The 24276-nt window shown below is 44.8% G+C and overlaps 1 pseudogene across 1 annotated transcript in view; it reads right to left on the reverse strand.

Moving 5' to 3' along the window:
- Positions 1 to 24276, reverse strand: part of LOC310791538 (NLR family CARD domain-containing protein 3-like) — a 47361-nt pseudogene that overhangs the window by 2217 nt on the left and 20868 nt on the right. The window contains exon 4 of the transcript in view: positions 10830 to 10842. The product of the transcript in view is annotated as an NLR family CARD domain-containing protein 3-like (transcript). The remainder of the gene's footprint in view (positions 1 to 10829; positions 10843 to 24276) is intronic.

Here is a 24276-nt window from a genome sequence, read left to right on the forward strand (position 1 = left end):
AGAGAGGAGGGGGAGAGAGAGGAGAGGGAGAGAGAGAGAGGGAGAGGAGGGGAGGGAGATGAGAGGGAGGGCGAGAGACTGAGGGAGAGAGAGGGAGAGAGAGGAGGGGGAGAGGAGGAGAGGGAAGGAGAGAGGAGAGGGAGGGAGAGAGAGGAGAGGGAGAGAGAGGAGAGGGAGGGAGAGAGACTGAGGGAGAGAGAGGGAGGGAGAGGAGAGGGAGAGAGAGAGACTGAGGGAGAGAGAGGGAGGGAGAGGGAGAGAGGAGGAGAGGGAGAGAGAGAGAGGGAGAGGGAGAGAGAGAGCGACACACACACACACACACAGACACACACACACACACGCACACGCACACACACACACACACCTCTCCTGAAAAACACATCACCCCCCCCACACACACACACACACACACACACACACACACACACACCGCACCTTCCCTCTCTCTATTTCAAGCACAATCAATATGTAAATGGTAAATGGTAAATGGTAAATGGCCTGCATTTATATAGCGCTTTTATCCAAAGCGCTTTACAGTCAGTAGGTACATTCACCCATTCACACACCGATGGCGGCAGGTTACCACGCAGGGTGCTGGCACACCAACGGGAGCAATTTGGGGTTCAGTATCTTGCCCAAGGACACTTCGACATGCAGACTGGAGGAGCCGGGAATCGAACCACCGACCTCTTTTATCCAAAGCGATTAGTGGACGACCTGCTCTACCTCCTGAGCTACAGCCGCCCCATATACAGTATATATCTGTATATATTTCAATACAAAATATTGTTGACACGGTTGTTGTTGGAACTACCTGTATTTTGTTACAGTAACATCATGTTTCTGTTCTGTATGTTACAAACTGTTTTTGTTTTGTTCTCCCTCTGTCTGTACTAACATGTACTATGTGCTTTATACTGTAACTCACTATGGTCATGCTAATAAAGCCTCTTTGAATTGAATTGACTGAGGGAGAGAGAGGGAGAGAGAGATAAGGGAGAGAATGAGGGAGAGAGAGAGGGGGAGAAACTGGGGGAGAGAGAGAGGGAGAGGAGGAGAGGGAGGGAGAGAGAGGAGAGGGGGGAGAGAGAGGAGAGGGAGAGAGAGAGGAGAGGGAGAGAGAGGAGAGGGAGAGTGAGGAGGGGGAGAGAGACTGAGGGAGAGAGAGGAGAGGGAGAGAGACTGAGGGAGAGAGAGGAGAGGGAGAGAGACTGAGGGAGAGAGAGAGGGAGAGGGAGGAAGAGAGAGGAGAGGGAGAGAGACTGAGGGAGAGAGAGGAGAGGGAGAGAGACTGAGGGAGAGAGAGAGGGAGAGGGAGGAAGAGAGAGGAGAGGGGGAGAGACTGAGGGAGAGAGAGGAGAGGGAGAGAGACTGAGGGAGAGAGACTGAGGGAGAGAGAGGAGAGGGAGGGAGAGAGTTAACCAATGAACCAGAGACACACCTCATGGGACACAACACCCACAGAAACAGATCCTTAAGAGATCCTTAAAGTCGAGCTGAACCCAAGAATGACTTTTCTTTTCTTTTAGTTCAAATACCTGGGTATGCAGTGCACCTATTTAATAATGTATGCAAAACAAATCACAAAAATCTAATTTCTTTAGTTTTTCACACTTTTTCACATCAAAAGTTTGTTTTTCAAGATTTCATTGATAACAGTAATTTACAGTTTGCTGACGTCACCTAGTACTATCAAATTTCTACCCCATTTCAACCAATCATATCATGACATGCAGCTGTCAATCAAATCTTCATTTCAGGATCATTTTCTCTTCCAAATGAAGGGGAAAATGGCACCTAGTGCCTGTCATCTGGCAGAGTTTCTAGCCCATAAACTAACAACTAACTTGAGCAAGTATGCAAACTAAATCAAACGGTAATGTCTAAGAATGCAAAGAAATGTAACTGGCTCGTTAAAACACGCATTCCAGGAATATTATTTACATTTATAACGATAATGGCGCGCGCCTCCGAGCCTGACAGCCTCCCTCCATTGCCTCATAAGAAGCAATGGAGGCCCAGAGAACCAAATAACTTTTATGGAAAGAACTGACAGCTCCATATTGCCCCATTGCAACATCAGCGCCCAGCAGCCTCCGCCATTTTTTATTTTTGGAAGCGTGACAGCGCCAAAAGAACCTCGCACAGGCTCGCAGTGGTCAGCTGCGGTAGCGCGGGCCCCTATAATCAGCCTCTCTAAACAGTAACTCAACGGGAGAACACTCGAAATTTCGTGGATTCACATCTTTTCTGGGCGTACTGCAAATCTTGATTGAAGTGGTGTAGTGCAGGGATGTAAAACAACAACCATATTGTGGAAACTAAGCAAAATTTTTCGTTTTTTTCTTTTAGTTTTTTCAAGATAAATAGCAAATGCGGCTGTCGTCCACTCCGTCAGAAGTGCGTTGCCGTGGTTTTAACCTCGGGTCCTTTGCATTTACTATTTATCTTGAAAAAACTAAAAGAAAAAAACGAATAATTTTGCTTAGTTTCCACAATATGGTTGTTGTTTTACATCCCTGCACTACACCACTTCAATCAAGATTTACAGTACGCCCAGAAAAGATGTGAATCCACGAAATTTAGAGTGTTCTCCCGTTGAGTTACTGTTTAGAGAGGCTGATTATAGGGGCCCGCGCTACCGCAGCTGACCACTGCGAGGCGCATTCTGTTTCCAAAAATGGCCGGAGTGTCCTCTCTTTCCTTCCATGCTCTTTGAGAGAACTGAGAGTGTGTAAACAGTGTTCTTCAGGGGAAATAGAAAGTGAGGTCCATTTTCTCCTCTCCTGCCCCCTGCTGTCAGAGAGGCCTTCCTGCAGCAGCTCACAGCAGCAGTCAGCAGACTGCCCCCTGCTGTCAGAGAGGCCTTACTGCAGCAGGTCAGAGCAGCAGTCAGCAGACTGCCCCCTGCTGTCAGAGAGGCCTTCCTGCAGCAGCTCAGAGCAGCAGTCAGCAGACTGCCCCCTGCTGTCAGAGAGGCCTTCCTGCAGCAGGTCAGAGCAGCAGTCAGCAGACTGCCCCCTGCTGTCAGAGAGGCCTTCCTGCAGCAGCTCAGAGCAGCAGTCAGCAGACTGCCCCCTGCTGTCAGAGAGGCCTTCCTGCAGCAGCTCAGAGCAGCAGACTCGTCATATCAGGGAAAAACGTGTGATGAACTGATGAAACTGTTTAGGTGAAGAACCACAATTGACAGACTTAGCTGCACAATATGTAGGCTAACACTCTGCCATGACATTAGAGGGAACAACAATGAACTAATATGATCTGTTGACATGTGACTACTGTATGTATTGTAACTGTAATCAATTGTATTTTATTAATGTTATTTTGTTTTATCAATTCTTTATGCTTTAGCAATATTGTACTTGAGACATTCATGCCAATAAAACGAATTTGAATTTGAGATACTGAGGGAGAGAGAGGACCAGAGGGAGGGAGAGAGACTGAGGGAGAGAGAGAGGTTGAGGAGCAGAGGGAGGGAGAGAGACTGAGGGAGAGAGGAGGAGAGGGAGAGGAGCCGAGGGAGGGAGAGAGACTGAGGGAGAGAGAGGAGAGCGAGAGGAGCAGAGGGAAGGAGGGAGACTGAGGGAGAGAGGAGGAGAGGGAGAGGAGCAGAGGGAGGAAGAGAGACTGCGGGAGAGAGAGAGGTTGAGGAGCAGAGGGAGGGAGAGAGACTGAGGGAGAGAGAGGAGAGCGAGAGGAGCAGAGGGAGGGAGGGAGACTGAGGGAGAGAGGAGCAGAGGTTGAGGAGCAGAGGGAGGGAGAGAGACTGAGGGAGAGAGGAGGAGAGGGAGAGGAGCAGAGGGAGACTGAGGGAGAGAGAGAGGTTGAGGAGCAGAGGTTGAGGAGCAGAGGGAGGGAGAGAGACTGAGGGAGAGAGAGAGGTTGAGGAGCAGAGGGAGGGAGAGAGGGAGGGAGAGAGACTGAGGGAGAGAGGAGGAGAGGTTGAGGAGCAGAGGGAGGGAGAGAGACTGAGGGAGGGAGAGGGAGAGGAGCAGAGGGAGGGAGAGAGACTGACAGAGAGGAGGAGAGGGAGAGAGACTGACGGCCCCTGCACACCAACATGGGCGGTGAGCGATGTACTCGCTATCACCCTGTCAAGCCCTGCCTGCTGCTACAGCGTGGTTGGCTGCCCTTCTGTATTTCCGTCTGCAATTGGTCGATTTCGAAATGGCCCCTCCTTCCCTTCCTGCCGTCTGTCGCTTGTCACCTTGCAAAGCATGCTGGGATACCTGGCGTCAGGACATCACAAACGACAAGACGAGAGGAGGGGCCAAAACCAAAATAGACCAATTGAAGACGGAAATACAGCAAAGCAGCCAACCACACTGCAGCAGCAGGACAGGACTTGACAGGGTGAGTGTGAGTACATGTGAGTTGATCATGTTTGGTGAGAAGGGGGTCTGAGGGAGAGGGAGGTTGAGGAGGAGAGGGAGAGAGAGAGAGAGAGGGGGAGAGACTGAGGGAGAGAGAGAGAGAGAGAGAGAGAGACTGAGGGAGAGGGAGAGAGAGAGAGAGAGAGAGAGACTGAGGGAGAGAGAGAGAGGGAGAGAGACTGAGGGAGAGAGAGAGGGGGAGAGACTGAGGGAGAGAGAGAGGGAGAGAGACTGAGGGAGAGAGAGAGGGGGAGAGACTGAGGGAGAGAGAGAGAGGGAGAGAGACTGAGGGAGGGAGAGGGAGAGGAGGAGAGGGAGGGAGAGGGAGAGACTGAGGGAGAGGAGGAGAGAGAGGAGAGGGAGAGAGAGGAGGGAGAGGAGGAGAGGAAGGGAGAGAGACTGAGGGAAAGAGAGGAGAGGGATAGAGACTGAGGGAGGGAGAGAGAGGAGGAGAGAGAGGCAGAGAGACTGAGGGAGAGAGAGGAAGAGGAGTAGAGAGAGAGGAGGGAGAGAGAGGAGAGGGAGAAAGACTGAGGGAGGGAGAGAGGGGGAGAGGAGGAGAGAGAGGGTGAGAGACTGAGGGAGAGAGAGAGAGGGAGGGAGAGGAGAGCGATAGATAAATGAGGGAGAGACTGAGGGAGAGAGAGGAGAGGGACAGAGACTGAGGGAGAGGAGGAGAGGGAGTGAGAGATACTGAGGGAGAGAGAGAGGGAGACATTGTGCGAGCACCAATAGGGCAGGCAAGGCCACACAGCAGCAGAGCTGCAGGCGAGGCCACACAGCAGCCGAGCTGCAGGCGAGGCCACACAGCAGCAGAGCTGCAGGCGAGGCCACACAGCAGCAGAGCTGCAGGTGAGGCCACACAGCAGCCGAGATGCAGGCGAGGCCACACAGCAGCAGAGCTGCAGGCGAGGCCACACAGCAGCAGAGCTGCAGGCGAGGCCACACAGCAGCAGAGCTGCAGGCAAGGCCACACAGCAGCCAAGATGCAGGCGAGGCCACACAGCAGCAGAGCTGCAGGCGAGGCCACACAGCAGCAGGGCTGCAGGCGAGGCCACACAGCAGCAGAGCTGCAGGCGAGGCCACACAGCAGCCGAGCTGCAGGCGAGGCCACACAGCAGCAGAGCTGCAGGTGAGGCCACACAGCAGCAGAGCTGCAGGCGAGGCCACACAGCAGCAGAGCTGCAGGCGAGGCCACACAGCAGCAGAGCTGCAGGCGAGGCCACACAGCAGCAGAGCTGTGAATGTGAGCTGCAGGAATCGGTTCCTAGTTTGTTTAAATGTCACTTATCAAAGCATCTGATTTGATGCAGAACAAACAATCAAGTCAACAGCTGCTGATGTGGACAAAGCAAACTTACCTACAAGCCCAAATCACAAGCTGCTAACTTAGACAAGACATCATGAAGTCAACATGCTAAACTAAACACCAGACATCAAACACATCATGATGCATCTATGTGACTTTTAGGTGAAGAAACAGTAGCCCCGTTTACATGGATTGTTTTCCTCAATCTGATTGAAATCAGTCGGATTATACGAATCTGATTTGATCTGTATACATGAACGCTAAATAAAGCGATCCACGTTCAATCTGCGTATACATGGCCCCAGCTGAAACCGATTACAGACATGCACAAACGGTCTCTCCCACTACCTGCAGAGAAGAAGAGGTGCACTTCCGTCTACCACTTTTCCTGTTTACCTCTGGAAAAATGGATCCAGTGCTGCACGATTTGGGGGAAAGGTGCGATTAGCGATTATGGTGGACAATATTGCGATTTTTTTGACGGTATGATAACCTTGGACAAAAATACCACAGTTTCACGTATCACAGACTAAAATACATGAAATATATTACAATTTAAAATATATTAAAACTAAATAAATAAAACAATTTGAAATAAAATTATCTTTAAAAAAACAAACATTTTGAGACATTTGCCTGTCCAAACATGTAAAAAAGAAACACTAGAAAAATAGAAACTGCGCTGTGTTACAGCACATAGAAGATGGCTCAGACTGCAAAGTTAGTTACATGTCTGTCAAGTAGGCCTAATACAATAAAACATCTCGTTTATTTTTTTTGTAGCGACAGATGGCCTTAAACGCCACACTCACGTGACGCTTCTTGAGAGAGAGACGAGGTAACGTGCATCTGCAGACTTTATCGAGGGCCCATGAAGGCATCATGTGACAGACTAGTTAGCGTTAGAAACCTGGAGGTGCTGCTGCAAACAGCTGTGTCAGTGTTTTCTCTGCTATCAACCTTGTTAAAGTCGAACTGAACCTGTTCGTCACATGCATAATGAGTCCGTTTCAGACTGAAAACATAGTTTGTCTAAGATGACAGGTTGAGAGGTGGGTCATAGTATCATGTCGATGATTTTATTTGACAATTCTGGGGACTGGATTGGGCTTTGGCCAATCCTGGCGTGTTCCGCCTCCAAATCGAGTGGGATTCAGTCGTGTTGTGGCGCTCCCCTCGGGAAGAGCCTTTTGACGGGAGGAGTGGATGTCAGCGACCCGCAGGCAGCCAGCTGCCTTCGTGTTGCCGAGCGGAGAGTGCAGCACGTCGGCCTGGAATCTCCGAGGTGCGACCCCTGACAACCAAGCTCTCGGATGCGCGCGCCATTATCGCTGCTGTAACGATACGATATCCCTGGAATGCGCGTTTTAACGAGCCAGTTACATTTCTTTGCATTCTTAGAGATTATAGTTTTAGTTTTTTGTTCATGTTTCTAACAATTGGCCAAGTTAGTAGTTAGTTTATGGGATAGGACTTTTCGACTTCATTTGCAAGAGAAAATTATCCAGTAATGAAGATTTGATTGACAGCTGCATGTCGTGATATGATTGGTTGAAATGGGGTAGAAATTTGATAGTACAGGGTGACGTCAGCAAACTGTACATTACTGTTATCAATGAAATCTTGAAAAATGAACTTTTGATGTGAAAAAGTGTGAAAAACGAAAGAAATTAGATTGTTGTGATTTTGTTTGCATACATTATTAACACATTGAGTGCCAAGGACGTCTCTGGACGTCCTAAAAAAATGTAACGAGGAGTGCCAAGGACGTCTGTGGACGTCCTAAAATCATAATTCATATTATTCCATAATTCTGCTGTTTAAGGTCGTACCTAGCCAGTGAGCATGAATCCCTTCAAGGGATCACACGGCGCCACCTTAAACATCGACACGGGAGCTGCGCCACCCACCTCAGATCCTTTACTTTGTGCAGGAGAAAGCGGAAAAGCCGTGATCAAAGGGGAAACCGATGCATGCTGCAGCCAGAGCCATATAGATTGCTCTGTCTGCAGCGGACAGCTGGCTCGGTTGCATCCGCGCCCACAACTGAGCTCTTCTGCTTCTATCTATCTCCACACGATTCCCTGCCAGAAAGCCAGCATCCGAAGCCGAACGGCCAAACCTTTTCGTTCAGTCGTGTTTGGCATTTCCTTGTTGCGCACTGGGATCCGTCCGGGGCAAAAACGGAGTCTGTGAGAAAACAGACTCTGTGCGTGTGGGGAGGAGCCCGCAGCTCAGAGGTGGAGGGGGGGGGGGGGGGGGAGAGGGGGGGGGGGGGGGAGAGGGGGCATGCAGGCTGCACAGAAACCACACCACGCCACCACATCAGAAAACACCAGCCAGAGTCAGTGAATGTGCTCGAAATTAGAGTGCAAAAGGTATTCATAAAAGTGACTATATCTTGGAAAGTAAAAAAAAACGGCAGAAAACCCTTGAAAGTGCACTTTTTTCAGAGGCTGTCATTTCATAATGGAACTGTCTAGAAACAAAATTTCTTCTTTGGAAGAAGCAGGAGTGTTCAATGTTTCATTAAAGTCCAGCCCTGTCAATATAGCCCTAATAGAAAAAATTATATAGCTGTTTTCAACTGAATGGAAGTGAATCTGGCACAGGCTCCAGACAATTTTACTGAAGCGCTGTGGCACTCAATGTGTTAAATAGGTGCACTGCATACCCAGGTATTTGAACTAAAAGAAAAGAAAAGTCATTTTTGGGTTCAGCTCGACTTTAATCTCGTTATATTCTTCATCACAGCTGGTCATTACCAACTGTGCACTTAATCGTGCACTAGTTCTGCATAAGCACCTGCAGCTCTCTCCTTATTTTACTGACGTTCTCGCTAATCACATGGCTGTTTACATGCGTTTCTGAACGGCTAGCTAGTTATTAGCATAGCTAGCTGTTAGCGATCATGGATGTTCTCTCCCTCTCTCTCGGTAAGATGTTATGTTTGTGAACCTTGCTGCGCATAACATTACTTATTTGCGGCAGTGCATGGGAGAAGTCTCCCGCTACGCTAGTGTTGATGCCCAGTGTGATGGCAGAGAAACGTGTGTTTGCTGCGTCGCGTGTAACGTTAGTTTAGAGGAGGCACACACTCAAAAAGACATGAACAAATAATAATAATCGCACACTTTTGCAGTTATGTAATCGCACGTGCTGTCATTTGCGGCTCTACTGTCTCAGCAGTTAATCATCCTCCAGAGATATTTGGCCAGGAGAAGAAGAAGAATGTACCGCTCTCAGGGTTTCTATTAAGAAGTTTGTCTCAACCACCGTCCAGTTCTTCTGCACTAGAGAGCGCATGCGCAGAATGAATAATCCACTCTATCAACAGAATCCACTCTATTCAGCCGTTTATATGCAGCATCAAGCTGATTATCAATCGGCGTAGACTACCTGTTTAAATACGATCGAAAATGTAAAACGATCCGGGTGAATCGGGTCGGCTAAGGTGTTTATATGAGACATTTTGAATCCGACTGACCTATCGATCCGATTATAAGTAGGATTTTTCCACAATGCTTGCGAACCTGCGAGGTAATAACGTAGGCTGCTAGCCTACTTTTTATGAAAGACTTGGATGCGCAACACCAAACTTTTCAGCAGCAAGCTCCTGAAATGGACCAAGTGATGCTCGTAAGAATAGTGCTGCTCTGTTTATTCTCAACAGAAAAACTCTGTGGCTGCGCCTACCTGCATCTCTCTCTCTCCCCCCCTCCCTCACGTGTCGGGGAGGGCGAGCTACGGCTGCATGTAAACGGGAATATTAGTGGATTATTCATTTAGTCGGAATATTGTCATTTTCCGAATATGGCGGAATATTGTGTGCATGTAAACGTAGTCAGTGTTGTAGCCAGCAGGCAAGTGTGGCTGCCTGCCTCAGACACAAAGAGAAGCAGCTTCTGCTTCCAGAAGACCCTACCCACAACAACCAGCAGAGGGTGACAAAAGGAATACAAAACAGATCTGGCTCCAGCATGTATGTATGTATGTACTGTAGGCTACGGTATGTATGTATGTATGTGTGTGTGTGTGTGTGTGTGTGTGTGCGTGTGCGTGTGCGTGTGCGTGTGTGTGTGTGTGTGTGTGCGCGTCTGTGTGTATGTGTGTGTGTATGTGTGTGTGTGTGTGTGTGTGTGTGTGTGTGTGTGCGTGCGGCTCGCGTCTGTGTGTATGTGTGTGTGTATGTGTGTGTGTGTGTGTGTGTGCGCGCATCTGTGTGTATGTGTGTGTATGTGTATGTGTGTGTGTGTTCGCGCGTGTGTATGTGTGTGTGTGTGTGTATTTATGTGTATGTATGTCTGTGTGCTCTGCTTCTGCTCAGACTGACTCCTATAATCAAGTTGTGGAGGCAGGGTAGGTAGCACTGTCTGTTAGTCACCATGTGACCCCATGTCACCGATACACCCCACACACACACACACACACACACACACACACACACACACACACACACACACACACACACACACACACACACACACACACGACATAACACCACCTACTGGCAAACACAGAAAGTTGTTTATCTCTAGAACTATTTGTCGGATCAACTTCAAACTTTGTGAGGGCGCTTAAAGGATAATTTTGTTTTTTTCCCAACCTGGACCCTATTTTCCACACTATATGTGTCTAAGGGACTTATCGTGACATAATTTTTTCAGATTGGTTGAGTACTCACCAAGCTAGCCTTGTTTACAGCTCGAGCATTATCATCAAACAACTACCAGTGTAACCCAGTCGGGCAATTGTGCACCGTCATTCCACGGTTCATTCTCAGTAAAAAGAAAAAACTGACAGCTTGAATTTCAGGTCGCAATTTTTTCTCTCTGTAGTGATCTGACCTGGGACGTTTGAATGCAAGTAAACAGACAAACAGATAAATAAATAAATAAATAATTAGGCCAGCATTTATTTTTCAAAACGTGTAGCGACATCTGGCCACTGAAAGGGAATGGTGTCTATATGGGACTTGGCTTTTAATTGAAGTTTTATGGTATTAACAGACTGACAGTTCATTTCTTCAATTTCATCATAACACATTTTGTCAGCCATCTTGTTTCAGAATAGGATTTGAATGAGTAGATGTCACACATGAGCTTTCTATTTCAATAGAAACTGAATCAAACTAAATACACACTTACACTTCCTCAGGCCTGGTTTCAACCACCGCACTGCATCATGGTCCACACTGTGGGGGAGGGGGGTAAATAAAGTTAGACAGCATCATCTCTTTGATAATGAACAAATAACCTTCATAACCTTCCATAGGAGGGATTTTTCCAGACGCCGTCACTAATATCCTCCATTCAACATCAAACAATATTTCACAGCTTCTAGCAGCTCTGTTCACACTGACTTCATGAATCAGAGTCAATGTTCATGTTGGTGCAGACCTGAGTCACATGACCAGACTGAGTCTGTACGCTAACACGAGTCACTCTACTCCTGTCAATAATGTCTGTAACCATAGTAACATTTACTGCAGACCAATATGGCGGCTTCCTGTGCTTTTAGTTTACTGGACACTAGTAGCACCAGTAATCAGAGGCCTCAGTTCTCTATCAGATTTTAATAAACCTCCACTGACAGACAGCGGCGTGGTTTCTCTTCTCCCACCTCATGAACTTTAGACTTTAAAGAAAAACTACATTTGGCCTCAAGACACAGAACTGGTGGAGCAGCTGCAGTGTTGAGGAGACAGACTGATAGAAAATAACTGGAGGAGCAGATGCAGTGTTGAGGAGACAGACTGATAGAAAATAACTGGTGGAGCAGCTGCAGTGTTGAGGAGACAGACTGATAGAAAATAACTGGTGGAGCAGCTGCAGTGTTGAGGAGACAGACTGATAGAAAATAACTGGTGGAGCAGCTGCAGTGTTGAGGAGACAGACTGATAGAAAATAACTGGTGGAGCAGCTGCAGTGTTGAGGAGACAGACTGATAGAAAATAACTGGTGGAGCAGCTGCAGTGTTGAGGAGACAGACTGATAGAAAATAACTGGTGGAGCAGCTGCAGTGTTGAGGAGACAGACTGATAGATAATAACTGGAGGAGCAGCTGCAGTGTTGAGGAGACAGACTGGTAGATAATAACTGGAGGAGCAGCTGCAGTGTTGTGGAGACAGACTGATAGATAATAACTGGAGGAGCAGCTGCAGTGTTGAGGAGACAGACTGATAGAAAATAACTGGAGGAGCAGCTGCAGTGTTGAGGAGACAGACTGATAGAGAATAACTGGTGGAGCAGCTGCAGTGTTGATGAGAGACTCTTTAAATTAACCATCATAAAGGTAGGTAACGAGTAATGAGTGTGGAGCCTGACGTCATGTAACAAGAGGCTGTGTGTGTGTGTGTGTGTGTGTGTGTGTGTGTGTGTGTGTGTGTGTGTGTGTGTGTGTGTGTGTGTGCGTTTGTGCATGCGCCAGAGTCCTGCACCAGGTCGGGGTTCCGTGGGGCCCCGCCGGGTACCTGCAAAAAAAACACGGGGTGTGGGTAAAAAATACACCTCTGGCCACCGGGTAAAAGGACGGGGTGCAGGTGGAACAACGACAACGTATGAGCAATGTATGTTTTTCTGTTGCACTGAGACTGAGGCAGGGGGTGTGTCTGGCAGGGGGTGTGTCTGGCAGGTGGCCTGACTCTGAGATGCAGACAGAGGGAAGAGGAGAAAAGTTTCTGATGCACGTTTTCTGCTTTGTTTACATAACCGGCATCGTTTCAAGTATGCACATACTGTGCATTGTGTGACGCTATGGACTGCACAACACATTCAAAACTCAGCTGCGGGGTCAAGGTGATTGATTGGAGACAATACGAGGCGGACAGATACTGTAGTAGGCTAACGTTAGCCTCCACTACAACCATACCCACTGGCTGTTTTCATCAGAGCAACAGGCAACAACATGTCATCATACCGTGAAAGTGGAGAGGTTGAACGTTGTAAAAGTGGATTTATGTTCCTGCAACAGCGATCATAAAGGCAGTATGGATTATACCGGACATATTGGAAATAGCTGGTAAGTCACTTTGCTTGCTGTAGTGTCTGATTGCAGAGCTATCCAGCTGGTTAGTCAGCTAGCAGCTGCTAAAAGTTAATTAACGTACATCAGCTGACGAGTCTCGGCCAGAAAGACTGCTGTTCGCCTCCCGTGTGAAACGGTGGCAGTTTCGTTAGGGTCACTACAAAATGTTTGCACTGCAGATTAATGGTTATTATATATATGCGGTTCCGGGTCGGGGCGCGGGTCTCATGTCTGCGGGGCGGGGTGGGTTGCGGTACTGATTGATCATATGTGCGGGTTCGCGGAGCGGGGTCGGTATTGCACGTCGCGGGGCCGGGCGGGGCCGGGTCTTGAAAATGTGCACATGTGTGTGCGTGTGTGTGCGCGTGTGTGAGTGTGTGTGTGTGTGTGGCTGTCCGCTCCGCTTCTGGCTCACACTATTCAAAGCGACTGAATCCACTCTCAGATTCAGGATCAACAGCTGAACGTTTCAGTTTCATTCAAAATCTTCTCTCTCCATAACTGAACTGTGTGAACTGAACAGCATGAAGCTACAATGAGGAGCCACAGCTGGATTTAGCCTCTCCTTTATAACTGAACTGTGTGAACTGAACAGCATGAAGCTACAATGAGGAGCCACAGCTGGATTTAGCCTCTCCTTTATAACTGAACTGTGTGAACTGAACAGCATGAAGCTACAATGAGGAGCCACAGCTGGATTTAGCAGCAAATACATAGCTATTTCCTGACAAAACCAGAAGTTCTGGTTAGCCACAATATCAGACATCAGTGGCAGTCCCGCTCTTGATAAGAGCCTTTCTGAAAGCACAGTTTGCAGTCCCGCTGCTTATTACTGTGTTTTTTCAACCAGGAAAAATACATTTTCAACAGATTATCAGCTCTTATCATTTAGCACAACCATATAGTAGCTCCCATCGGCTCCACAGAGCTATCTATGTTCCACTAGCGACAACAACAACGTTCATTCAAGCATTTGAGCATAATTGCAGCATCTTTTTATCAGTATGTCATATCGGCAGAAATTACATTTCCGATTATAAGGCGAAGCCATTATCGTCTGATAGCGATGTTGTGCTGATATCATGGTGCAGTAGAGATGCACGGGCCACAGTTATAACTATGATTAATGTGGATGGGTTGCGAGCGGATGACATGATGTATCATTAATGAGGACAATTAATATTAATTACATTCTCTAGTCTATGAACATATTTTAAGCTTCATTTATCGTCAGGCACCTTTTTAGCCAGCCGTCTAGCCTGACATGACTGTGGGTCCTTCAAAACAAGCATGGGTGCAAGGCAGAATAAGCCAGAAAAGAAAGAAAGAAAGAAAGAAAGAAAGGGGACTTGAAAACTAAGAAAAAAGGTCAGAAAAGTGCTGTGTGGGAGAAATTCTTTAAAGTTGTAAATGAGGATGAGTCAAACGCAGTGTTGGGCAAGTTACTTTCTAAATGTAATATACTACATATTACTAGTTACTTTCATTTTAAAGTAATAAGTTACTTTACAATATTACACTCTGTGTAGAGTAACTCGTTACTTATTACACTACTTTTGCATTACTTTTACCAAAACAACAGCAGCAGCAGAATGACATCGCCGCCCCGGAACCATCCCGAAAAATAATTTCAACCACCTTGAAATCAGTGTAAACAGTCCAAAATTCTAAATGTTATTATTTTCCTTTGTTATTGTCATCTATAGTGGTTATTTGCATAAAAACACACAGTTTGATTAGGAAATTATTGTATCTTTTTGAAATATGTGCTTTGATTTAATCAAATGTAACTCAATTTGTAACTTGAGTTACTTGACAAAGTAACTGGTATAATATTACTGAAATCATATAAGTAATAAGTTATATTACTGAGTTACTGCTAAAAGTAATATATTACATGTAATATGTTACTTTTGTAATGAGTTACCCCCAACACTGGTCAAACGCTGGTTATGTTTCAACGGTTGTGAAGTGGTGTATGTTCTAGACCAGTGATACTCAACTTGCAGCACGCGGGCGCCCCTGTGTGGCATGCGATGGAATTGCGAAAACAGTGCACCTGAACGCAACATGCAAGATACCCGCTGAATAAGTGTCCAAATGTTCATGTCATTCTGGCCAATAATCCACTTCTGTTACAGCATTTCAGTCTGGAATATGGAATATCTTTCAATAATCTATGATTTAGCTGCTAAATTGTCAAATACCGCCTGCTCGCTACCCAGGCACTTATGTATGTACTTAACCTAACTAACTTAACCTAACTAACTATCTAGTGTGCACAACATTGTCAGACCAAACTCCGGCTGACACCCTAAAAACCTACAATCCGCTACAGAAAAATGTATATTGTTTGTTTATTAACTGGCCCTGGCCTTCTATCATTTCACGAAAGTGGCCCCCAGGCAAAGCAAATTGAGTATCCCTGTTCTAGACAGCCACAAGACAGGCACCTCTAACATGGTACATCACGTCTGTGGTAAATCAAGAACAAGCCAGCAAGACAACACCTTAAAGGATAACTTTGTTTTTTTTTCAACCTGGACCCTATTTTCCACACTGGATGTGTCTAAGGGACTCATCATGACATCATTTTTTCAAATTGGTTGAGTACTCACCGAGATAGCCTTGTTTACAGCTCGTCAAACAACTACCAGTGTAACCCAGTCGGGCAATTGCGCAATGTCATTCAACGTTCGCTAAAACTGCTTGTTTTGCCGCTGGGAGACTCAAACTGTCATTATAGTGTCTGGCAACATGGAAACGACTCTATACATGAATATTATTCTCCGGACAGAGAAAATGGGCATGAACAGGTGAGGAGAGAGAGGAGCAGGCAGGGTATATACCCTCCTCTTCAATGCTGGAGACCGCTGTTCGATTCCCAGCATGTTCAAAGTAAGTCTACATTTAAACCGTAAGTGACATTTAATATTATTTAAGCCTGCCTAACCCAAACCCTTTGTCTAACCTTAACCAAGTTGCTTTAGGTGCCTAAACATAACCGCAACACAAGTTGTTGCTACGCTGTTGTGGTTTTGAAGAATGAGGAAAGAGGGGTATCCAGTGCGTTAAAAAGGGGTCCTGACCAAACTAGGGATGTAGGTACTACCGGTACTACCCCCGAACCGCGGTACTATTGCTGTAGAACAGGTTCTATACTAAGATTTAAAAAGACCCGGTACTTTTCCGACCGCTGCTATGACTGATAATGGTCAATATGAGCCTGTCTCTTTAAGAAATGCGCTGGAGTGAGTGACGTCATATCCACATGTCAAGCGGTGAGGAAAAGAGTTTGAGGAAAAAAAGCAGCTGAGCACTGAGCAGACCCGCGCACATTAAAAGCAAACTAGCAAAGTAGGCTATGGCTAAACACAAAGCCTCTCCCAGCCCAGTTAGTAGCAGCAGCTGTGCCCTTTCACAGTTTACATCTAACGTTATGTAGGCTACTTTCACGCATACTTCAGTCAGGGTTATCGACAGTCCATATTATTGCCTCTGCACGTTTCCCGACGCTACAGTGAGAAAATGCGCTCGTTAACTAACGTTACAGCGGACTCCGCTGTACTAACGTTACAGCGGACTCCGCTGTACTAACAGCGGACTCCGCAGTAACGTTAGTTAACGAGCGCTCACTGTAGCGTCGGGAAACGTGCAGAGGCAATAATATGGACTGTCGATAACCCTGACTGAAGTATGCGTGAAAGTAGCCTACATAACGTTAGATGTAAACTGTGAGTAATACTGCCTGAATGCCCCACCCATGACAAGAAGTGCTAAACTGGAAGTTGAGATTACTGAGTATAAACAATTTAGAGACATCAGCCCTGCAGAGGATCCCCTGGCATGGTGGAAGCAACACCAGACAGACCTGCCCATCTTAGCTCAGTTTGCTAGACAATATCTCTGTATTCCAGCATCAAGCTGTGCATCTGAACGTGTTTTCAGTACTTCTGGGAATATCTGCAGTCCAACAAGATCTAGACTGACCGAGGAACATGTTGACACCCTCGTTTTCTTGGCTAGGAACCTGAAGAAGACATTGGGATGGGAGGGACTGAGTGAGTAAACTGAGAGTCAGCCAAACAGTGAGTCTGTCTACCACCCATAGGAGAACTAGGGTTTAGACTGAGTAGGCTGGGGGACAGAATGGGAATATGAAGCCATGCTGCTTGTTGAAGAAAAAAAGATTTGAGTTTCTGCTGCTATAGTGTTTTATTATATTATTATTTATTTTATTTATTTTACTTATTCCCATTTCCCACTGTTCAAAAGATTTGTGTTATGTTACTGAGTGTGTACTTATTTGACAAGTAAAAGTTAGACAGAATTTAAATGCCACCAATTATTTATTTATTGTTGTTATTGGTGTTTCTCTGAGTTTTTGCTGCTATAGGCTAGTGTTTTATGGTCATTTTATTTTCACTGGCATTACTTTATTTTACTTACCGGTATTCTCACTGCTCAAAAGGTTTGTTTTGTTCAGCATTTAAATGCCACACCAATTTATTGGTGTAATTGTTCCCAAACTCTTAAAATAAAGCCAAATCTTGACATTGGACAGTTTCACTTTTTTTTTTACAAAAAGTATCGAAAAGTATCGAAAGTATCGAAATACAAATTGGTACCGGCACCGAAACAGAAATTTAGTACCGCTACAACCCTAGACCAAACATCAGTTTTTCACAAGTTGGCACAGCCTTCTAGCAGACATTTGCTCTCCGTACCTGAGAGAGTCCAGTCTCCATTGTGGATCCTCCAGTCCAACAGAGAGCAGCTTCACTGAGGCAGCTGGATTATTGTAGCTCAAGTCCAGCTCTCTTAGATGGGAGGGGTTGGAGCTCAGAGCTGAGGCCAGAGAAGCACAGCCTTCCTCTGTGAGCCGACAGCCTGACAACCTGCACACACACACACACACACACACACACACACACACACACACACACACACACACACACACACACACACACACACACACACACACACTAAAGCAGTGGTTCTCAACTGGTCTAGCCTCACGACCAACATTTTCCCTTAGTCATTTACAGAATTGATCCTAAATTGTAGGGTCATTTAGCCGTCTTCACAACAAGCAGCATGGCATGTTGGTACCAATGGATGCATTAGGTCTTCTAGTTTCATATGGTACTAGTATCTTCACTCTCGCTTTAAAATGGGCCTGCTAGCATCTGAAAGATAGTAATGTTGGCCGCCGATGCCAGCATTCTCAATGAGTAGACAAACGTTTTTCTCATGCACACATCTGCGACCTACTCAAAACGGCCCCGTGACCCACCTTTGGGTCCCGACCCACCAGTTGAGAAACACCGCTCTAAAGCACGATTGCTTATGGTGCAACAAAGTTCAGCTCTTTGCATGGCAGCCAGCTGGCAGCTTAAAGGCCTTCAGCGGAGAGCACCAACTGAAGCTCACTGCCACTGTAAATATTAATTTGAGTGTGAACCACGAAAAGAAATGCAATGTAACTGCCGACCAGTTGCTGCTGTATTGTCTTCCAGGAGGATCTGTTGTTGAATGTGTTCATCGTGTTCAATGTGAGTTTTCAGGTTTTCTCCTCATTCAAACTCTACAAACTGCTCCAGCTGCATCTGGTCCTGCTCACTACTTTATATTCTTGTCTTCAAGGCAGTCAGGTGTTGGATAACCTCCATGTTACAACTAAGGGGAGTATTGTGGCAGTAAAGATGTGTTTGACATTAAATTGGACTCTTTCAACTTTTATTCAGTAGCAACATTAACCACTGAAACCTACAGAAATAGTGATTTTGCATAGTTATGAAACTCAACATCGCCTAATATGAACATTTTTGTAATAACATATTCAGCTTCTTCACTCAACACTAATAGTTTGTCATTGTTTATTTTGAGCCTAAACCTAACCCTCTAAAAAAAGAGATCATAGCTCTCAGTGGAAGCTCTTAAAACCAGCTACATGTTGGATATTCCCATTAATAAACTGCTCTGACATCACTTATTATATGTGACCTGCTCGGACAAAATCAGTCACATGTAGCACAGCATGTGAGTTTGTGTAGAAATGTGATTTTATAAGAAAATGCTGATTTTGGCTGTTTCAGGGGTTTCAGAAGAATTTAGTAAAATAAACCATTGGTTTTCATTCTCTGTAGCGATTATTGTGAAATTCAAATGCAGCTCATAAAGTTAGGGTGACAAGCATAACTAGCTTACTTTGTCAAACTTTGAGGCCGTTTTTCTCAAAACAGTTTGGAAACAGTCAAGACATAAAGGGCTGCATCTCACTCAATATTTGGAGAACAAAGATCATTGCATTTTGGTTTCTCAGCTGGTTTCAAAAATTACATCAGCAGGAAAATGAGAGTTCAGGTATTTTCATACGAATGTAGAGTAGAATTTAAATGGTCTGTTAAACAGTAATGGTGATCCTGACCTGAGACTCTCCAGTCTACAGTGTGGACTCCTCAGTCCAGCAGAGAGAAGCTTCACTCCTGAATCTTGGAAGTCGTTGTTAGTCAGGTCCAGCTCTTTCAGATTAGATGACTGGGAGCTGAGAACTGAGGCCAGAGCTTCACAGCTTCTCTCTGACAGCTGACAGACACTCAGCCTGAAGCACAAGAAGACATGCTATTGTTATATTGTGTCATTATTGTATTATTTCTACTGACAGACTGTGTTGATGAGGCTTACTGACCCTTATGTAATGTCATCATTGTATGATTTCTACTGACAGACTGTACTGTTGAGGCCCTGGTCTAAAGCAGGTCCCCACTAACACTGACAGGAAAACTGGTTTGATTTCCACACATGGTGCTATAAGGTGATTGGATCAATAAATCCTCCAAAATGGCACATGATTTGTTATGCTGCACAACAAGCCATGAAAAAATAAAAAAGTGGATATAAATTAGGAAACACTTTAAAAACAAATGGATAGTAAATCTGCAGCCTCAGTAGCTCAGGAAGGCTTTCCACAGTCTCAGCTTACAGGGAACTATCTCCACAGTGTAATTCAGGACCAAAACTAGCCTGCTTTAAATGTGTTCAGTGACATTTTAATATGAATTCTCTAACTAGTAACCAGAGGACAGATGTTAAAACTGGGTAGATGATGTTGTCACCTTCCCACTGTTTAACATCTAGCTGCTCTATTTTCAACTAGCTTCACTGGCGTGAAGCTGTATCAATAAAAGTCAAATCATCAAGTAAAACCTTCGGGACAACCTTTGCAGATTCAGGAATCCTGTTTTGAGAGAATGGACCTCAGTTTGGGAAATGTGTTGAATCAACTGAGAAAAACTGTAAACTGACTTTACCTGAGAGTCTCCAGTCTGCATTCTGGACTGTCCAGTCCAACAGAGATCAGGTTCCATCCTGAATCTTGCAGGTCATTGTAACTCAAGTCCAGCTCTCTCAGATGGGAGGAGATGGACTTCAGAGCTGAGGTCAGAACTTCACAGTCAGTCTCTAACAAGCTGCAACCACTCAATCTGAATAAAGAATAAAGCAATAAAATACAATACTCCATTAACGCTTTAACCAATCCAGTGTCTTATAATCCAATGGACTTCAGCATGTTGTCAGTGTGGATCAGCATCATGTCAGCCTTATATAGTCTTTCCATCTGAAACCAGACAGACTGTCACTCCTCTGTTTCAGGATTAGCCCATTTTCCTTGAAAACTTTCTGTAACAGACCAGATGAATACATCTAAATGCCAAGTAGTTTAAAATAAATAAATAAATATTTAGTTATGGTCCAGAATCCACTTTTTTGGAGACACAGTTTATCTGGAAAAGTTGTAATAAAAGCAGAATTTGAATTGGATGGGGAACTTAAAGGCCGGCTTTACCGTGGGGAATATGAATATATATTAATTCTTAAAAAATCTTAAATTTCGAATCCGTTGAAATTTTTGAAATTGCTTGTTCACAGCCAGAGGAAAAAAAAATGAAAAAAAAAAAAAAAAAAAAAAAAAAAAAAATGGGCCAGGTGACGCGTTTCGACGCGAAACGCGTCACCTGGCCCAATTTTTTTTTTTTTTTTTTTTTCATTTTTTTTTCTCTGGCTGTGAACAAGCAATTTCAAAAATTTCAACGGATTCGAAATTTAAGATTTTTTAAGAATTAATATATATTCATATTCCCCACGGTAAAGCCGGCCTTTAACCCTAACTGGACCCTAACTTAACCTGAACCCTCCAATTGTCTATACGGAAGCAACAGATCAGAGCAAATCAAATATTGCAGGGTTTTATCAAATCTAGGAAGTGAGTTAAAATGGAAATCCGAATGGACTGGGGATATATATATTTTAGTCATGGCCTTAGAAATAGTAGGGGGGCTATGATTTTGTTTAAGAAGGAACTGCAACAACACAAGGGTCGCAGGTTCACGGCCCCATGCTACCTCCAGCTTGGTCGGGCGTCCATACAGGCACAATTTGCTGTGTTTGCAGGTGGGAAGCCGGATTATGGGTGTGTCCTGGTCGCTGCACTAGCACCTCCTCTGGTCAGTTGGGGCGCCTGTTCAGGGCAGAAGGAAAGTGGTGGCCATAGCATGATCCTCCCACGTGCTACGTCCTGCTGGTGTAGTTCCCCGCTGTCAGGTGAAAATAAGCGGCTGGCAACTGCGCATGCGTCAGAGAAAACATGGTGCGAGTCTACAGCTCTCCCCAGATCGGCAGAGGTTGGAGCACCAAGTGGGGCAGCAGGGGGAAATTGGCCAATTAAAACTAGGGGGAAAATGGGGGGGGGGGGGGGGGGTGAGAAAAAAGAAGGAACTGCAACACACAGTCCACGCTGTCCAAACTGATGAGAATGGAAGATAGAGATCTATGCTAGATGTTACAATAGATAACTTATAATTAGGGCTGGGTTAAAAAAAATCGATTCTCGGATTTTTTTATCGATTTTAATTTTAATCCTTTGATATCGATTCATATGTCCAGAGATCGATTTTTTTATTATTATTATTATTATTAATCTTTTTTTAATAAACATAGGCTAAAATATTATGCTGTGTGTGGTAGTTGAAACATAGTTTCAAGTTGATGTTTATTCATGTTTGTAGTTGAAACAAAAACATAAATACTGTAGGCTACATAAATGGAAATGTTTGATCATTAATATCTACTTTTAGAAATTATATAGGCTGAAATCAAATCACTGTGCATAATTGTGAAAGTGTCTTTATTGACAGATGAAAAGGCTGTTATTTGTTATTTGTATATTTGTCACCACCTGGTGAGTAAATATATTAAAATTGACAACCGGTCCGCAACTTTTTTCCCCATCTATCTACTTGGCGCAAAAAAGGTTGGGAACCCCTGTGTTACATAACTGGACAGTCATGTAATTCAGGTTACAGCTCAAAAAACACGTTTTGGTATCACTAACCAAATCGATATTGAAATTAATCGAATCGGAATCTAATCGAATCGGGATTAATCGATTCGCAAACCTTGTGAATCGGAATCGAATCGATTCTTGAAATTTGAACCAATACCCAGCTCTACTTATAATATCAATATAATCAATATATGCTCCAAATGGAGATAATCCAATCTTTTAGAGGAAATCCATAGTATTATCTCTTCTCAAGAGAATAACCAAAATATCATAGTTGGAAATTTCAATACAGTTTTAAATATAAACAAAGGTGAGCAGGTACTTATTCCTACAATAACCATCCCCAGGCTCTCTGTGAAATTCAAGGAATGAAGGCATCTCTAGATCTAGTGGACATTTGGAGGCTGTACAGAATCCTGACTTAAACAGATACACATTTAGTGTACTTTTTCACATCAAGGACCCCTAAACTGACACAAATTAGACCACAGACCCCCATTTGATAAGATTTTGTCTCAGGGTCCCCCATCTGATAAGATATTTGCTTTTGGATGTTTTATTACAGAAAGTGTATGAAACCCATGACCAAAATAGTCATGTATTCTGTCATTGTGATACTTATGGATGGAATTATAGTGAAAATAGTTTTTTTGGACCCCACTTTGAGAGCCACTGGCCTAGAGGACAAGGTAGTCGTATTGATTGTTTTCTCATTTATTTTTCTCTTGTTTCCAAGGTAGCTACATGTATGATTGGTGACCGAGATCTGATCATGCTATGATAACAATTCAAATTATTACAGCTAAACATCCTTGGCGGCATGCCCACCCTGCAGCTCGCCCGCTGTGCTGGCTCACTTGCTCTAATAGAGAGACAAAGTGAAACGTCACTTCCTGTACCAGCGCTGAAAAAAATATGAATGGCAGTGAACAGAGAATAACGTTCCTTTTTTTATTCTGTTTGAATTGTAGAAAGTGATGTCACTTAGGCGACAGCGTATGTAGTCTTTCTGATTTATAACGTATAGTGCAACAGTTTGGCGACAAACTGCGACTTTCTTGACATGCAAAGTTATGTTTTATATTGACAAAATTAACGTTGGCACCCTGTGGCACAACTCAAACGGGATCAAAAAAGTAACGTTATTCTCCGTTCACCGCCATTCATATTTCGCCTCTCTATGACATCACCGATGACCACAGCGCATCGCAGCCTCGCCTGCTCTATGACATCACTGATGACAGCATCACTGATGACATCATCACTGAATTTATATAGCCTCTGCCAGGAAGGATGACATCACTGATGACATCATCAATGATGCCATCACTGAGATGCAAGATGCAATGCGCAATCTTGCATTGCATTGGATTCTGGGATTGATTTGGATTGCATTCTGGGATTGATTCCCAAGCCCAATTAGTGTCTGCTACGGGTATGACCAGGGCGGAGATCCACTTTAGAAACCGGGTAAGTGATTGTGGTTGTGTTCTATCACTTAAAGTACCGAAAGCATTATTCTTCTAGTTTCTGATTGAATTGTCAGCTTCTGCTAACTGAGACCATTTGTCAACTAACGTTGGTTCTCACTCTGTGTGTGTGTGTGTGTGTGTGTGTGTGTGTGTGTGTGTGTGTAGCTCTGGTAGCTCCAGTCACATCAACACCACTGAAACAATACCATGCCATAGCATGCTCAATTTGCAGTGGTGGATGTTTGTGATACATGAAGCATTGGAGTCTGATGGTGTGTGATATAATCCACTTTCTCTTTCTTCACATTTGACTGAAGACAGACTTCATACACATTATGACTAATATCAGCTTCACAGGGCTTTGATGGCAGCCTGATCTACTGTACTACTGTTATGTGTTTTTGGATGGAGGTTTGGTGTGTTGTTGTTTTGTGTCAAACTTGCCAGCCTGTTGGAAGAGTTTGACACAACAAAAAGAACGAACACAAATATATACAATACTTTAAAGGATGGCTTTACTGGTAATCAACCCACTTTGTATCATTAATACTCTTGGTAATATAAGCACATGGTCAGTGTTTACCTCTCTCTGTTTTCCTCACGGAGATCTCCCATTTCCTCCTCTGGCAAAGCGCTCCGTTGTGACGCGGTTTACGTCACAACGCGTCACAACGGAGCTGCGGAAGTTCTGCTGGAGACGTGGAATCTGCTCGAGGGCGGCTGTTATTGTTTATTTTATTTTTTTAAGTA

Source organism: Poromitra crassiceps (assembly GCF_964638095.1).
Source record: "Poromitra crassiceps genome assembly, chromosome: 16".
Taxonomy (NCBI): Eukaryota; Metazoa; Chordata; class Actinopteri; order Beryciformes; family Melamphaidae; genus Poromitra; species Poromitra crassiceps.